The following is a 12444-nucleotide window of genomic DNA, read 5'->3' as shown; positions in this document are numbered from 1 at the left end:
CCTGGGGATTGACATTGATGACGATTTTTCCCACCAAAGTATCAGGCAGCATGTCTGCCGTGAGGAAATGATTTACCATGAGCAGGTAGTCAGTGGGGATTGAGATGGTCAAGGACCACATTACACCCTAATTGAGTATGGTAGGGTGTGTGGTAACGGGATCAGCGGGTAATCCAGACGAGTATATCAGGGCGGTGGCTCTTCTGTCTTGAAAGGTATTGAGGGTGGGAGTAGAGTCCCTGTTCTTGTGATGATTCATGTGTTGGAACATGGGTTGAGAAGTCGAGATCGAGGAGTATGATGACTTATTGTTTCAGTCTAAGAGTCAGTAATATTACTGGACAGTTGAGACGTTCGGTATTGGGGATGGTATCAGACTTTGAACGACTAGAGGCAGCCGTGATGTTAAGTTCCTGAGGATTTCATTTGAGATTCAGAATAATTGAGGTTGCTTGATCTCTTTAAAAGAGATTATTGAGCGTTGCGTAGCACCTTCCAAGGGCAGGTGCAATGTTGCTAGTGGAAACAGTTGGTGGGATGGCTTGTGCGCCAATTGGTGATGGTTCGGACCCTAAGTGGGGGAGTCGGGTACCATATTGAAGGGAGCAGAGATTTGTTCAAGAGCGGTTATAAAAGTGGTATTTAGAGACCTGCGGTATGAATTCATGAGACCAGAGTTATTAGTGACCGAGGAGAAGTGCAGAGCGAGATGATGAATGTGGACGAGTGTCTCCACAACAGGTGGCCAATGGTCAGGAACCTCGTGGTGGTCAGGGCCGTTCCAAGTGGGAGGCTCGTAAGGATGGTATTGGCAGATGAGGACTCCTGATTCAAAGTATTGATTGTGTATGCCCTTTTGGGAGTAGATAGAAGGGATCGAGTAGCCAACTCCCGGGCCGGTATGTGTATTCTTGCTTGGATTTTTAAGCAATAGAGGGAAGAGTTTCGAAAGATCATCAGCGTGTCCTGAAGCGTTAGCACTTTCTCTGTATTCCAATTGAGTGTTTGGATACACCGAAGTTGCGCATTGGGTAAAATGAAGGATTAATTATGGGGTTCAGAGGTAGTATATTGTTGTATCTGTATGATGCTGGAGTAGGAGATCAGTGGTTGAGGCAGGACATTGTGACGTTTTGTGTTAGTGCTCTGAGGAATCTGGGTGTAATGTCCTGATTTCTGAATTATTTTTGAATCTTGAGTTGGAGACGGCAAGTGGTGTATCAAGTATCTACAGTTCCAGTGGGAGCCCTACAAGTATTGTCGTCAAGAGGGATTAGTTAAGAATGTGGATCTCAGCAGGGGAATGTATTGTTATGGAGGTTGTCGTCAGAGTCTGTGATGCATATTCGGGTCAAGTGTGTGTAGCTATCTTTGATAGTCTGCGGAGCATGAGTTAGTGGACGTAGTGTGGTGTTGTAGTAAGAATGAGATTATGGGGTGGTGAGAGAGGGAGTCGTGATACTACGAGGAGCCGTAGTATTCACTAGTCAGAGGGCGTTGTGATGCTACGGGGAGCCGTAGTACTCACAAGTCAGAGAGAGGGAGTCGTGATACTACGAGGAGCCGTAGTATTCACTAGTCAGAGGGTGTTGTGATGCTACGGGGAATCGTAGTACTCATAAGTCAGAGAGAGGGAGTCGTGATACTACGGGGAGCTGGAGTACTCACTAGTCAAAGGATGTTGTGATGCTATGGGGATCCGTAGTACTCACTAGTCAGAGGCTGTCGTGATGCCGCGGGGAGCCATAGTACTCGCTAGACGACAAGAGAGGGTGATGTTGAAGTACTCTCCGATCAGAGTAGGATGCAGAAGACTTTTGAGCTTAAGTAGCCCTAGTATTGAGTTTTTGGAGCCTGGTGGTTGAACCAAGGGCGAGAGTGGGGTCTCCGCCTTTGACGAGAATCATTATATTTTGATTTGAGTGGTGATTGTCGCAACATAAGGGGATTGGAAAGGTGGTATTTGCGCAGGGCGCAGGTCGAGTCATGAGATGAATGTTCATTGGGACACGAGGTTCCAACTTTGGGACGGACCAAACTCTTAAGTTGAGTTTGGCATTGATGGTGTGTGGGTAAACGAGATGAGATTCTAGAATTCTGAGGTAAATTCTTGGATGACAGGTATTGTTGTCGTCAGACGACTAAAACCTGTATATGTCAGTACCCGGGTACGAGGGATACTGCGAGTTGCGCAGGTGATATGCGCAGCAAACATCAGAGGTCGGGGTAGAGTCGATCCTCGGTTAGATGGTAGTTTACGTATGAGGAAAAGAGAATTTTGTGACTCGTGTGTCACTGGGCCGAGATAGTTGACGCGGGAAGGAAGTTAGTGAGATATTTTGGATCATGTTATGGGTGACCTTTGGAGGTTCAGTTGTGGAGTCAAAAGTTGACCTGGTGCTCAGTATCAATGAAGGATATGAGAAATAAACTAGAGCTAATTATTATGATGTATGAGGACACTTCCGAGCAAGCGGGGGTTATTTCTTTTATGTCCAAGGGCAGAGTGCTGAGGATTCTTTGTTCGGGTGAGTTCTGATAGAAGTTTAGTGAATATGCCTCGGTGGGGTGTGAGCCCTTTCGTTTATGGGGCATGATTCGGATGATTTATCATGACCAGTGGGGCGAGCAATATCCAGTTGTTGGATTTGATCTTATGAGAATCAGAGAGCCAGTGAGTAAACATGGTTGATATTCGAGGAGTGAATATCAGGGTGATCGCCAGAGTGAGCGGTTTGGCGGCGGGTCAGGCAACTAGAGTTTCTGAGTATTAGGGAGGAGTATTTTAGCGACGAAAGAGTTGGTTAAAATTTTGGTTTTGTAAGTTTTATGTGGTTTCGGGTGTCCATAGAGAGAAATGTGTCACACCCCAAAACCAAGAACGGCGGAAACGTTCTGGGGCGGAGGACGTCATGTACAGTATCACAACAATGAAAAGTAGTAAACAAGCAACAACATCATCATCCATTGCATTAATAATAGAATTATTATACAAGTATGTTCTATCAAATTTTGATAAACACTAAAGCATAAATCAAAATGAAAGATGAGTCTTGAACAAGCTCCATCTTCCTTTCTCCTTGCATCGGTACCTGTCTATGATGACCTGAGGATACAAGTAATTTTGAAAGCGAGTATCAGCTTTGAAGCTGGTGAGATCATAAGTATTTTACGTGCTCTCTACCTAGCAAGTATAGTAATCTAATCATTCTAGTATAGTTGTATATGTTTTCTTCCTAGTATAGTTGTATATGTAATGTACTGTAATGTTCTTGAAAGTATTGACTCATGAATGAACTGACTCATTGTATGATATCGCGTTCTAGTAATTGTTCTAGTATCTTCCTAAACTACCTATATGGTAGTTTACTAGTAATCTAACTGGTACGTATGAACATAGATGTATACCCTTTCTACCCAAGGGCATGGGATGAACTGGAATGACCTTTTATGACTATATATGTACACATGATATATAACTAATATTTAAACGACCTTCAGACGAGTACCCGATATCCCACCAGACCACATCTCAAGCGCGAAAAGGAAATAGGGTGGATAGCCTTCCTAAGTCTTTTAAACATTTCTTATATAACTATACATATAGAGGCATGAAATTTATAATATAAAAGCATAAATAAGTTTTGTAAAACATTTGAAACGTAATTATTATTTTAAGAAAAGATCGACTTGATGTCAACCTATAAAACAATTTGAAGGCATGGGTTTGATAAAACAGTTTAGTATAAAGAAACATTTGTTTGAAACACAATTGTAAATAAGTTTGAAATGTGATATACAAAGTAAAATATACAGTGTAATAAGGAGTTTAAAACATATAAAATGTTTATAATAATCATTTGAAGGAAACTGTTTGGTAAAACGGCTAATGAGTAGCCAAATCATTTGAATGTTGTATATTAATCACATGTGATTGATGTAATAACTAGCATAATTCTACTTATTAATCACATGTGATTGATATAATAAGTAGCATGATTCTACTTGTATCCCCCCCCCCCATAAAACATTTAAAAATAGTTTAAAACATTAGTTAAGGGGTATGAACTCACCTGTAGTAAGTGACTGGAATTGAACGGACTGTTATCGTAAGGAAGGATCGGGCAAGTGCTCGGTGTCAAGTGAAGACTTTAGACACACACAATGATCCTAATTACATATGAAGACATATGTATATAAATAATTAGTGATTAAAAACACTAATTATACAAGTATAAACATTTAAACGCGAGGAAAACACTTTTGGTCAAGTGCTAGGAGGCTAATGGGTTGCAACAAAGGAGTGCAATACCTTAAATGGGAGTTTAAGGTCTAATGACCATGTTCTTTGGAGTTTACGGCCCAGGGGAGTAAGCTCTTGGCCGTAAACTCTCAACCAAGTCCCTAAATGGTGTCTACCAATTATACAACTCATGTGGTGAATTGTTTCAAGGCTATAACAAGTGTTTGGGTGTCATATTAACTCCTTTAAGGAGTTTACGGCCTAGGGACCATATACCCTTGGAGTTTACGGCCGTAAACTCCCTTGGGAGGGTGGTTATGGTGTTTTCAAGTCTCTAAATTAACTAGAAACTAAACTAGGCTTTTGTACTTGGCTTTAGAAGAGTTTATGGCACCATTTGGCACCATTTTATGGAGTTCACGGCCCTAGAACCTTTTGGGCCGTAAACTCCCTTACTCTTGGTGTTCTAAGTGTTTTAGCTAGTCCAAAACTCATTTAGGTACATGCCCAAATTGGTCTCTTGGCTTAAGGAAGGAGTTAGGGTGTCATTTGACCCCTTTATAGGTGTTTACGGCCCAAGAACTTGTCTTGGCTGTAAACTCCTCAATACTAGTGATTTCTTATGATTTCTAGGCTTTAAACACTTTAGGATACTTGTCTAAAATAAAGTCTAAGCCTTAGGTGCCTTAAAAGCGCCATTTGAGCATGTTACAAGGGAGTTTACGGCCTAAGCTACTCTTGGGCCGTGAACTCCTAAACTTGGGTGGTTCTTGGTTGATTTCATGTCCCTAACACACTCCTATACAAGTCCAAGGTAGTTACTAATCACGAGGGACAATCTATGCTTGGTTTCGGGAGTTTACCGCCCAAGAACACCTTGGGGAGTAAACTCCTAAATCGGATGATTTAGCTATGTAATCTATGTTATGAACACATTTAAAGCTTTCTAACACTACTAGAAAGAGTTACTCATAATTTGGGATAAAAACCCGAAGATCCGTGAGAGAGAATTTGGCTTTTCTCTAATTGGAATTCAACTAATGAACCAATTTAGTTCAGTTTTCTATTTATAGTCTTGGGATTTTTGGCAGAAAATATTTCTATTCTCGGAATGAACTCTAATATACTAGAGTATTAGAATAACAGTGTTGCACAAAACCCTAGTGCATCCACTCTCCTAATATCTCCATAAGTGTAAAATCCTGAAAACTGCCAAACTTATACTCGAAATCTAAGTTTTCACTGTAACTGTTCTACTTCTATTTGCTTCAAATGGTTTGTTCAGAATGGAAATTTCGGGTTGTCACATCATCCCCCTGTTGAAGGGAATTTCGTCTCGAAATTAGATTTTTGTCAAGGAAGTATGTACGAATGATCGAGTCGCGAGGAGGAAACTCCTAATCGATTGGTTCTAGCGCACCTAAGTGAAATTGGGTTCTCGGTTGGAATCCCAACGAACCTTCGCTATCGGGCGATGGCGCTGCTTCATCCGCTTGACCTCTCGGTCGAGGGTCACTACGGTTCTAATACGAAGGCGAGGATCTAGACGAGTGGACTTACCAGAGTCCTAAGGGAAAGGTATGGATTCACGATCGAGACGCTAAGCGTATAATGTACGTTACTGAGTTCGCGGAGTAGGTCTAGTTTGTGCGAGGCACAGGACCGATTCTGATAAGAATCTCGGAGGTCCTAACTATATTGGATTTAGCTTTCCATGCTTTACGAAGCGTATTAAGCCGTTCCCGAGTGAGACTTCCTAAAGAATTTGGTCACTCACTTGGAATCTCCAAGGTTTCTTTTTCTTGATTAACTTCCCAGTCAAGGGCCACCCCTTGCTGGGTCAGAGTCGTAAAGGTTTCTTTAATTTGCGAGTAGTTCTGAATGAACTATGACAGTAGGTCGATAAGACTTAGAATTTGGTGAAAGACTGTCGGCGTCTCCGGTGTCAAAAAATGCTCAACAGTTTTGACAAATTGAAAAAGTACTCAAAACTTCCCACATTACTAACAGTGTGTCATAGGAATTTGACTCTTCAATTTCAAAACTCGTGCCTAGAGAACTTCGCTAAAAGTTCCTCTGTAGGAAATGTTCCCATGGGTTTTCTTCTTACTACGAGGGTAGATAAGTAAGTCATTACATGGAGAAATGACGAACTGATCCAAGTAAGAAAGACGTACCCTACTCGTTTAGGTCATGAAAGCTATGGGCGTATTGGTCCTATCCGAAGGGTATCACTACGGAATCGAAGTGTCCGCATTGAATTCGGAAGATAGTCTTCCGGACATCCTTCCCTAACACTCGAACTGGTGATATTCGGATCTCAGATCCATTCCTGAAAGTAATTCTTTCCTTGCGTTTGCTCAACCATTTCATCTATGCGAGGCAGAGATAATGATCTCTAATGAAAATCTTGACGGAGTCCTCGATATCCGAGGCACATACGATGCAATCCTTCGATCTCTGGGAGAATAAGACTGGGGTTCTCCAGGGTGAGAAGCCTAGTCTTCTAATTCTCTTTCTGTGTAGTTCACTAAGTTGTCCGGGCTGTTCTTATGTCTCCATAGATGTTTAAGCTATAGGGCGATCCGTTTACGGGAGTCGTACTGGGTTCTAAGTTTGTTCACATGATGATGTGATTAATCGTAGTCTTAAGCAGTTCTCCGTCCTGAAGTTCATATTAGAATTCATACATTGTTTCACAATCACAACTTCGGGTATACGAGTCGTATATAATTAAGATTGAAAAGGTAGTCGAATAACTGATTCTCCTTTAAGCTCACATCCCATCGGGGAAAAAGAAGTTAAAGTGAAATCATCAATTCTAAACCTGTAGAAGCTTGATTATATATCACTCTTATGTATACCTGCCTCAGTGATAGATCAATCGCATGAATCCTTGGATTAAACTTGACGTACTGCACGAGTGGTACTTCGGGGGTTTCTTTGGAAAAAACTAAGAGGTATTCCTGGCATGAGTACTTTGGTGTTCTGATATGACGGCTTCGCTGGAAAAGTGATCTAGAAGAAAGAGATGTACGTATGAAGTTGTTTTCGTGAAGAACAAATTGAATCGAGTCGTATGATAATGTCGAAATCATACTGAAACTTAAAGACATTAGATTTGAACATAAGACGTTTACAGACAAAACACAACCGTGCAACCATGAACAGAGTTACAGTACTTCAGATTTACCACAAGACTATTGTTGCGGATAAGATATACTACAAAAGTCAAGTATACGCAGCACGAGAATCCTTATACAGACAGGATCTCGCAAAAGGTAAGACTCTAGTTGCACTAGTTCTGGATAGTTTATAAGTATGTTACAACAACACGCCTAAGTTACATTAACGAGGGTTCCGGAGTAGGCTCTCCTGCAGCTGTGATCCTGAGAATTTTCCCATCTGCGCCAGAGTTCTTTGCTATAGGGCAATCCTTCTTGACGTGCCCTATCTCACTGCATTGGTGGCATGACTGGCTAGTACTAGCTTTGGTGACGGGATTGCGGTGTTTAGCCAATGTTATGTGGACACGAGTGCCTTCCTCGTTACTCCACTTTGAAAATTGCTTCCTAAAGCGTTCGGCGTTATAACTACTTTCGTGTGTAGGGTTAGTCCCGATGAAAGGGACTTGAGTGATGGGTCGTGTCAGTGCTCCACAGCCACGAGCATGGTGCCCTATGTTTAGGCAATTGCAACATTGCATCTCATGGCAAGCCCCATAATGATGGAAACTACACTTATCACACTTCGGGAGTTTTCCCTCGTATGGCCTGCTCGGTACTGCGATGGCAGGGGTTTCCACTTATTGCTGTTGCATAGCCAGCCTTTGGGATTTCTTGCGTTCTTTCTGGGCTCGACGCTTTCGTTTCTTGTTCTCTGTCTTTCGGCTTTGCGAGCCAGTGACTGTTACTGTTTGTTGGTTTCCCGATTTGGTACTACCATCTAAACTCTCGACTCCTTTTTCAGTCTTGTTTGTGTTGCCTGAGTTGATGTGTGTAAGGAAAGTTGTCACAGCAGCTGCTACTGCAGCTTGTAAAGTAGCGGTGTCGATATGGAGGATGGGGGTTTCGTTGTTCGACTGATTGTTCCCGGATGACGACATGATTCTGTAATACGAAAGATAATGATTTTGCGAGTGGTTCTGGTTGACCCTAGGTGTACTTAGATTGTTCATGTAAAGAGTACGACTATGTTCTCGAAAGTTTGACCTACATCCCTATGCTGTAGTCCTAGTACGGAATGGAAGTATGATCGCGAAGGTTTGACCTACATCCCTATGATGCAGTCCTAGTAATGAGTAGAATTAAGTTCGTAGAATGGTCTCAAAACGTTTGTTGTGCAAGCCGAGGTATCGTGGGTTGGTGAATAGCAAGGTCCAACCACTGAAAGAGACTTGGGAATGTCTCCGGAGATAAATCACTACAGTCCAATGACTTGACTAAAGCATGTTTCAGATAGACCCCAATGAAAGTATGATAAGAGTACTTGAATGAAGAATGACACAAAAGTTAGCCGGCTGTCAATATCTTTGATATTCACGATGTAAAGATTCGGGAAAATGACCTTGTAAAGGTCTTACATCATATCCCGAGAAGATAGTTCTTGACAGCATAAGGACCTAACCTAAAGTACTTACAGTACAAGATAATTTCATAGAAAATGCCACATCGGGCATAGATAGAAAAACACGATTCCTTTTTATAAGGAAAATAAAGTAAAGCGTCTACTACTGGCGACAATCATCCATTTGGTAAACTCTCAGTTCAGCCAGTTGACGTTCCACGTCAAGTAGGTGTCTTTCATACACCCTCTGGCATACTCGAAGCTCTATAACTTCGGCGCGTGATTCAGCTAGTGCTTGCAGCAGGGTTTCATGGTTTCTCTCTGATCTCTCGCGAGCATCTTCTAGACGAATGGTGTGGAGGGTATGCATTCTAGCATTGTGGCAACTTCGGTAATCTGATATAGGGTTGTCCTGCCTTGAATCTCTTTTCGGGCCACTCTGCGGACCAAGATTGGCAAGGTTCTGTCTGCTGAGCCCCCATTGCTTATGTCGTAAAAGCTTCGGTCTCCATTAAATGGCATGGGCTGATCTTGTCCTTGGCTCCATGTTTCCAAGCATTCCACTCACTCAGGGGGTCGGGCCATGAAAAGTCGGACGAGGGTTAGGAATTGGAAAGGGAGCTGCTCGGGGTAGGTTCTCAACCTCTGGTTCGGAGTTAGCATCATACGAAAGGTCTTCATCATGGTGATCATTCAAGGGGATAGGATGATCATTCTTTGGTTCTTCTCCAAACCAACCAACTATGACTTCGTTCGGAAGATACTGGTTGCCGAGGGGATGGAGTCCAGCTATGTTTTCTATGCGAGAATTTAGGGTAAGAGAATAATTATTAGACGAACTATCTAGATAATTATTTAGAAAACCTTCATTCGTTACATCGCTATTTGTGAAGTGCATACCAACTATGTGTAATCTAAACAGGATAGACCTTCAAATAAGTGACCTTAATTCCAAATTCACACAGAATAGGGGTAAGGCAAAATTTCCACAGATTCTAAGTCTATAACATCCTAATTACATATAGCCTTAGTGTATCCACTTAGCAACTATCAAGTTAGTAATGAAGATCCCGTTTTAGTTCTCAAGTATAAAGTACTTATAGTAACACCAAATACTCCTATAGTATTTTAATTTTAATGTTATGTTCTATTGTTCTCATTGTGGTAGGTTTGGTAAGATTTTAGCATTGTTGCAACCACACAATTAAACTTAGGCATATGCTAGTCAACCCTCGGATAATATAGGTGATCAGGCTATATCTTCCCAGTTTTGACCATATGTCTCTAAGCCCACCTGTGTTGCCCAACAATCGTAATTCTTTTGTACTGTCCTAGTGACACTGATTTTAGTATGAATGCAGGCACGTATACTTTATTAAATATTTTATTATTTAAAGTATAAACTCTTGGTCAGAGTATTTTAATCCCTTTGCATTTATAGTTAGAATTCTGAGGTAAATTCTTGGATGAGAGGTATTGTTGTCGTCAGACGACTAAAACTTGTATATGTCAGTACCCGGGTACGAGGGATACTGCGAGTTGCGCAGGTGATATGCGCAGCAAACATCAGAGGTCGGGGTAGAGCCAATCCTCGGTTAGATGGTAGTTTACGTATGAGGAAAAGAGAATTTTGTGACTTGTGTGTCACTGGGCCGAGATAGTTGACGTGGGAAGGAAGTTAGTGAGATATTTTGGATCATGTTATGGGTGACCTTTGGAGGTTCAGTTGTGGAGTGAAAAGTTGACCTCGTGCTCAGTATCAATGAGGGATATGAGAAATAAACTAGAGCTAATTATTATGATGTCAGAGGACACTTCCGAGCAAGCGGGGTTATTTCTTTTATGTCCAAGGGCAGAGTGTTGAGGATTCTTTGTTCGGGTGAGTTCTGATAGAAGTTTAGTGAATATGCCTCGGTGGGGTGTGAGCCCTTTAATTTCTGGGGCATGATTCGGATGATTTATCATGACCAGTGGGGCGAGCAATAGCCAGTTGTTGGATTTGATCTTATGAGAATCAGAGAGCCAGTGAGTAAACATGGTTGATATTCGAGGAGTGAATATCAGGGTGATCGCCAGAGTGAGCGGTTTGGCGGCGGGTTAGGCAACTAGAGTTTTTGAGTATTGGGGAGGAGTACTTTAGCGATGAAAGAGTTGGTTAAAATTTTGGTTTTGTAAGTTTTATGTGGTTTCGGGTGTCCACAGATAGAAATGTGTCACACCCCAAAACCAAGAACGGCGGAAACGTTCTGGGGCGGAGGACGTCATGTACAGTATCACAACAATGAAAAGTAGTAAACAAGCAACAACATCATCCATTGCATTAATAATAGAATTATTATACAAGTATGTTCTATCAAATTTTGATAAACACTAAAGCATAAATCAAAATGAAAGATGAGTCTTGAACAAGCTCCATCTTCCTTTCTCCGTGCATCGGTACCTGTCTATGATGACCTGAGGATACAAGTAATTTTGAAAGCGAGTATCAGCTTTGAAGCTGGTGAGATCATAAGTATTTTAGTGTCTTAATTTGTATGTAAGAATTTGTAAGTAATTGAATTGTAAGTATTGAAAATGTATATGAACTGTAAGTATGAAAATGTTTGTAAAAAAACTGTAAACGTTTGAAAAACCCTAGAAATCCCTATGATTCCTACTATTATAACAGGGAGTCTTCTACCAAGACTTGACTGGTCTCTATGTAGTCTTCTACCAAGACTTAATTGTTCTATATGTTCGTCTCTTGTAAAAGTGTGTAATTTTCCCAAGTGTAACTATCATTATCAAAATATAGTTTTTACATTTATAGTTTAAGTGAAAAATATCACTAAATATGTGTGCAGGGAAAATTAATGTAGTACTAAATCGTAGCGCTATAAGAACTACTACTGTACTAATTACCTTAAATCGGATTTATATTAAGGCATTATGTGATAAATTGTACCATACTATCGACTGATAACAACGACATACGAATGGTCGTAATAACGAAATGACGTTTGGCACCCACAGACCTGCAGGTCTAGCTGTAGCTAGCAGCAAGTTGTAGGATTGTCAATCCAGTATAGATCTATACGCAAACTCACGCTCTCCCTCCAAGAGACTCTGGCAACAACTCGGGTCATGACATTTAAGTCATGCTCCGATTTAAATCACAATAATTAACGTATTCTTGTATATGTAATGTAATGAACTGTTCTAGCTGTAATGTACGTGCTCTCTACCTAGCAAGTATAGTAATGTAATCATTCTAGTATAGTTGTATATGTTCTCTTCCTAGTATAGTTGTATATGTAATGTACTGTAATGTTCTATAAAGTATTGACTCATGAATGAACTGACTCATTGTATGATATCGCGTTCTAGTAATTGTTCTAGTATCTTCCTAAACTACCCATATGGTAGTTTACTAGTAATCTAACTGGTACGTATGAACATGGATGTATACCCTTTCTATCCAAGGGCATGGGATGAACTGGAAGCACCTTTTATGACTATATATGTACACATGATATATAACTAATATTTAAACGACCTTCGGACGAGTACCCGATATCCCACCAGACCACATCTCAAGCGCGAAAAGGAAATAGGGTGGATAGCCTTCCTAAGTCTTTTAAACATTTCTTATATAA

The sequence above is a fragment of the Lactuca sativa genome, chromosome 4 (genome assembly GCF_002870075.4).
Source record: "Lactuca sativa cultivar Salinas chromosome 4, Lsat_Salinas_v11, whole genome shotgun sequence".
Taxonomy (NCBI): domain Eukaryota; kingdom Viridiplantae; phylum Streptophyta; class Magnoliopsida; order Asterales; family Asteraceae; genus Lactuca; species Lactuca sativa.
The sequence above is the reverse complement of the archived record's forward strand: the minus strand, read 5'-3'. Positions refer to the sequence as shown.